Below are 6,663 nucleotides of genomic sequence, written 5' to 3'. Positions count from 1 at the left end.
TGTATGTGGTCATATTGAAAGTTTTCTCTTTGAATTTTAGCTGCTTTCTTGTCTTGTACTCGATGTATTATCATGAGAACTATCCTGTCCTCAACTATTCTACATTATGTCGAAACGTTGGAAAAGCCGAGACATCAATATAATTTCCAAATAGGGTCAATTTTAATATTTTTGATAGATGTTATAATTATGGATATACATAGCGCATGAGGTCTAATATCTAAGACACATTGTCAAATTTTGACGTTGACATTGCAAAATAAGCCATGCAATTTGATCATGAGGCAGATGAGGTTTGATAACCAGAGCAGTTATACTTTCGTGTTTCAAAATCCGTTGATATGCATATAATGTACATTGTGATATCAGTCCCTTATCAAACTCTAGCGTTTACAACAATGCAAGAGTACGAGATATAGGTGCTGTAACACGTAAAGAACACAACATGCAAGCCTCTAGAAGAACCAATATATTGCAAGAAGGGGATTCATCCATTGAAAGATGTTGGATTTCTGAATTCTGATCGACCTCCACAAAATGCTTAGTGAGGTTCACCAAAGGGCTATAAGCAACTTGAACAAGGTAAGCCGGGCGTCCACTTGAGTAACTCGTGAGTGGAAGGTATTTTGCGAGCAACTGTCGGACAGTCGCAACCAACTCTCGATAGAACTGCTGAGAGCGATTTCTCTTAAGTGAAAGGGGGTCTTCTATAAAATGTCAGACATCCGAACCCAGCTATCGATAGAACTGTGGCGAGTGATTTTCTGTCAAGTGGAAGCGGGTCTGCTACAAGCTGTCGAACACAGATTTGTGTTTGAGAGCACTCTCAAAGAATAGAACGGTGTTCTATTTCTGCCAGATCTGTCAGCTTTTTATAAACAGGCCTATCATATATACAGGCCACACTTTGAGTCTGAAATATGTCGAAACGTACGGAATGGACGCGTGAAGAGATTGAGCGCCTCATCACAGAATATGCAAATCGTCCTGTGCTTTGGGATGTTCAATCATCTGAGTTTCGAGACAGGCAGAAAAAGAACGATGCATGGAAGAACTTGGCCGAATCGGTACAAAAAGACCTTTTGCACTCTTTTTCTTTGTTTCGTCTTACCATCGATTATAATTATAGCCGCAGCAATTCGTTTTTTCTTGGACAACAACATTTTCCAATCGGAAGTTGTAAATCAAACTGGCAAGATGTCGTGCAACTCCCTCGCCCTTCCCACGAGCAGCTCGCGAATGTATTTTGTCTCTCAGGTGGAAGGACACTTGAAAGTTTCTGCGTTAGTTGATAGGACAAACTCTCTGATGTAATAAAATTTACTCTCAATTGCTTTCAAATGGAAAGAGCACTAGCAGTTCTCTCGCGAGTAACTCGCCAAGACTCGCACAAAAACTCTCAAGTGGACGCCCGGCTTAAGTTGCGACATTTGATAGCCCTGGGTCATAGAAAGTAGGTTTGGTTTAAAGGAGCCATTTTGGTCCACCTTTAAAATATAATCCCAACAGTGTTTCTAAAACTGATCAACATAAAATTTATGAGGTTGGTCAACATTTAAACTAAGTCTGTGCTAAAATCTCATGATATCGCCTTTTATATCAACCGTTCTACATTGTGGCGGAAAATTGGAAAAAGACTTGACATCAAGGTAATTTCCAAATACAGTTTATATTAATACAGTGGTGTAACCTATTTTCGTGGATATAAGCAAAGTTAAAAAAACGATTTTTTTTTTATGTCTTAGATGTTTCCTCAGATATTCTACAAATTAATTAAAATTGGTTTATTTCGATTTTCTTTATGAATCCTTCACTTTGACCCATATTTCAGGAGCAACCAACTCGGGAACGGCGGCAGAATGCGTTACCTATTTTCGTGTACAATGTTTGATCTATAAATAAGTCTAGATAAACACGTTGTATGGATACCGGGTGGTATAATTAACTACTCTTAGTATTTATCTTTAATATCAATTCATTATAACTAGTGAGAATTCCTTCAAAGAACAACGATTTTTTAAAAAAAAAAATAGTGACTGACCAAATAAGATACGTAGCATGATTTTTTTGCTAAAAGTCGCTAAAACAACATACGAATATGGTTCACTTTGTGTTCCATAGAAATGTTCTGCTGACACGGAATTCGCTAGTTGATCACGTGACTTTGGACTACATTCTAGCAGACGACACTTGGAATTCCGATTACCGCTTGGGATTATAAGGAAATTCGGCCGATAAATAATGGTGACGTTTGGTAATAACTGAAATCCGCCATTTTGTATTTGTCAAAGTAAACACAATTCATGTTACCTTGCTTGAAACTACTGGATTCATTTGTTTATCAAAACAAGCTAATGCGGTGGTCGCGCAAGGTCGCACATGTAAATTATTAAACGTTTCCGGAAATCCGCGAAAAATAGGTTACCACGAAATTAGGTTACTTAGCTGTATTTATGATAATTATGGATAGACATAGCTAAAAAGGCTGAAAATTCAACGGAAAGTTATGAACACTATTAATGATTATCTTAGCTGAATAATTCCTGTGTTTGCGGATTAGATTGAAACACCCTAGCTGTCTCTCAATGCCGTCGGCAGAGTCAGAAGACCATTTATGAATATAATATCTTGAAATAGCGCAACCAAATTGTAACCAAGTAATACAATTGCATGGTATGTATCTACTTGGTGATCTGTCTCTAAAATACGTAAATTAATTATCGGTGTAGTCACGATCATAGAGTTATATAACTCTATGGTCACGATCTACCTACGCAAATGGTGAACCATGGTCTTTATGGGAAACTGTTCAAAGGTCTATGCCGCTATTCGATGATCAGGAGAGATTTTGTAACGAGCGCATGTGGCATTTCAAATGATGAAACTGAGCTGGTCATTGAACCAGAAAGTTTTCAATTGTGCTGGACTCTGATCTAGAATCTGAATGAGATCTTGATTACAAACGAGATACACGTGCCTGAGGACGTTCAATGGACAATAGGATGCGGTCGAGTGTGGTACATTATCCAATCCACATGGTTGCTAGAAGAAATTAATCACTTGGAGGTGATATATAATCATTGATCAGATCTGCGTACTAAGAAACTAACACATTCGACTCATTTATTTGAATCAAAATCAAGCAGTAGGCTATACGCTTCTGCAATGCCTCTTTCAGACGATCATGTTTGTCAGAATTTTCCAGATGTTATTGTGAGAAAACACCATAGGCCTTCTATCTCTCCACTTAAAAACATTCTACATGATTATCCACAAGATAACAAAGAATTGTTCTCGCAAAACATGAACTAAGTATACCACAACATTCAGGAACATTTAAATCCCGTGTCATCTCATTCCTTTATCTTTTGTGTGATTATTAACTTTAAGTCAGGGTAGAGCCTGTTTATAGCATTTGGAAATGATTAATAGTCGCTAATCCGTGTTGTATACAATCTTTTCTGACCAAGACAGCACCCTACGAAGATGCTAATTTAACTTCATTAATTGTCAAGGTTACAAATCTAATCAGGACCAAATTCAAGTTAATAGATTAGGCCTACACACAGAAAGTGAAGACCATTCAGATAGGATTAATTGATAATAATTCTAATTGTTTGACAAATGGATTTCAAATTACGTCATTTTGTTTAGGAAATCTGCTTTACAAAGATTAACGATACAAACTGCGATTGACCACCCTTCACATATTGATTGGGCCCTTGTGATGCAACGACTAACAGTTTTAAGCGCGCCTTTCCGGTCATTTGGTTTCTTTTTAACCACCCTAATCACTAAGCTGTTGACATGCTTATTCATTGTTCATGAAACAAGTTTTTGACTGAAGAAAACTTGCAATTCGATAGATTTATGACTAGTTATAGGTGGAACAAAATAATTTGCACTTTTTTTAACTGGTACATTTCACACAAATTGACCAAGAAACAAAAGCCTATGTACCAGCCTGTTTTAAATTCGTCCTTGAGTAAAGTCTACCTGTCAATATAACCTGTATAAATGATGAGGATGATCTCTTTGATCTTACCGCTATAATACCGGTCAGTGCGATACGTGGACATTGTCCTCCCGAGAAAATAAACACAATGTAGTGAACCTGTAAACAGAAGGCCAGCTCGTTAAGGACAACAAATGATCAGTAACTAATCTCTTTGGACTGAAATTATCCACGGATTGACCGCGGTCATTTTATTAAGCCTCTTGTCCATCGATGTGTATTCGGAACTTGGTATACACGGATATCAATTCACGTTCTATATTGTCTAATTGGGACAAGTGACAAGTAAAAAAAATGGAATGTAACCCATTCAACATTCGATCGGGACAAACGAACTCATGGACAATCTGGTTGTATGCATTCCTTTGGAAAGAAGTACACCGTACAAATCTGATGAGATTTTTGATCCACTTCGATTATCACGTCATTTCGACCACTTTACCCTTGTTAGTCAGTTGTCACCTCAGTCCGTCTTTTTGGACGAAGAAACACACGGCATTAGATTGTAAGATATGGTATATTTTCCTTGTCGATACAGGTAGACAGAGTTCATGTTTAAAGTCTTTGAATGGTATTTAGCAGTTGTGAGTACGATATATAGACGACGGGGGAAACACGTCGAAACGTTGCATAAAACTTAACCAGTGATTGTTGTTCCATAAAGCTGTGTGTATAATTATAGAGTTCATGTTTGTTGGACGCGAATCCAATGCTTTAAGAAAAATATAGTTGACAACATATATGATCATAATTCGGGAATCAAGGATTAATTCTTAACATTAATTTAGTCTCTACTAGCTATAGAATTTCCCAAATCTGGAATTGTAAGGGCTGCCATAAGAAGAGAGGTTTATAGATGGGAAATCGTACCAACGTCTTGCTGGCTGAGTTTGTTTAACAAGTTATTGGCATATTTGGCCGGGTTATTCAAATTGTCTAAACCTGTCAAACCTGGCACGCAGTAATGTTTATAACAATTGATTGTTAACTCAGTGAAAATATACTGACCACTTTGTTTCTGCAGAAGATGGTCATTTGGGTACGGATAAATTTCGAAAAAGAACGCCCCTTTCTGTTTCCTAAACGGACCGCCGGCCCTGACTGTAAGAACAGTAAAAGTCCTCTATATCACAAAAACTTCTAGAACGCGGACAGGCCTTACTGATACTGATGCCATTAACAAAGTCAAGAGCTGGAATTGTTATAGTTCCAGAAATATGTATTTAACTTGCTGACTTAGCTACCTCAGCATTTTCACATGCAACCATAGTTAAATTAACGAAACGAAACACTTCTCGAGCTATCATAGATATAGTTTTTGAAAGAACCAGTTATATTTAGAGAATACAGAAAGCTAGATATATTTACAGAAAGAAACAGTTCAAGTGCTGGCATATTTACAGAGAGAAAAGAATTCGCGTGCTGACATAAACCGCGTCCTCATCTCCTTCGAGAATTGTAAAGTAAAGATAGCTCCAAGCGTTTAACTTGTTTCCGAACGACTTTAGCCAGAGGCGGGGCCAGTGGGAGTACAGGCATTTGCCCAACTCCCCCCCCACCCCCTTAGAAATATAGTTTGCACCCCCACTTTATTTCTGGGAAATTTCAAAAATATAATTTTTATACGTTTTTGCCCCAAATAGGCAATCTCAATCTCAAGCCCGACAGTTGTCCCCCTAGAATACAGAAAGCTGACATAGGTAGACCTATATGTACAGAAAGCTGACATAGCTATATCCACATAACATAGTTATATTTACAGAATACAGAAAGCTGACATGGTTATATTTACATAAAGAAACAGTTCACGTGCTGACATACTTATATTTAATGAAAGGAACTGTTCACATGCTGAAAATTGGTTATATTTACAGAATCTGATATATTTATATTCACAGAATACAGAAAGCTGACATAGCTTTATTCACATAAAGCTGACATAGTTATATTCACAGAATACAGAAAGCTGACATAGCTATATTCACATAAAGCTGACATAGTTATATTTACAGAATACAGAAAGCTGACATAGCTTTATTCACATAAAGCTGATATAGTTATATTTACAGAATACAGAAAGCTGACATAGCTATATTCACATAAAGCTGATATAGTTATATTTACAGAATACAGAAAGCTGACATAGCTATATTCACATAAAGCTGATATAGTTATATTTACAGAATACAGAAAGTTGACATGGTTATATTTACAGGAAAAAAAAAACAGTTCACTTTCTGTCATAGTAATATCTACAGAAAGCTGACATGGTTATATTTACAGAGATGAGCAGCTCGTAAGCTGACAGGAATATTGTTTCGGAAATAAATGGTTCGCGAGCTTTTTTCATAGGTATAGTTTCAAAAATAGTTATATTTACAGAAAGAAACAGTATACAATTGAATAACTGTTACAATGGAAAGGATTAAAACACATTGAAAAGACATGAAAGCTTAAGTTATGATCAACAAGAATAAACAGCATTGATTTAATATAACTTTTATAGTTTCATGTACGAAATAGGACTAAAATAGAAAAGAATGCTGAAAATAGTTTAGTTTTGATTATATTCTAAAAGATCATTTGAAGTAAAGTGATATATTTTTTAGTTATAATTTTATTATTAACTGTATTACCTTTTTGTCGCG

This window comes from Lottia gigantea (assembly GCF_000327385.1).
Source record: "Lottia gigantea unplaced genomic scaffold LOTGIsca_1, whole genome shotgun sequence".
NCBI lineage: Eukaryota > Metazoa > Mollusca > Gastropoda > Lottiidae > Lottia > Lottia gigantea.
Note: the sequence above shows the minus strand (reverse complement) of the source record.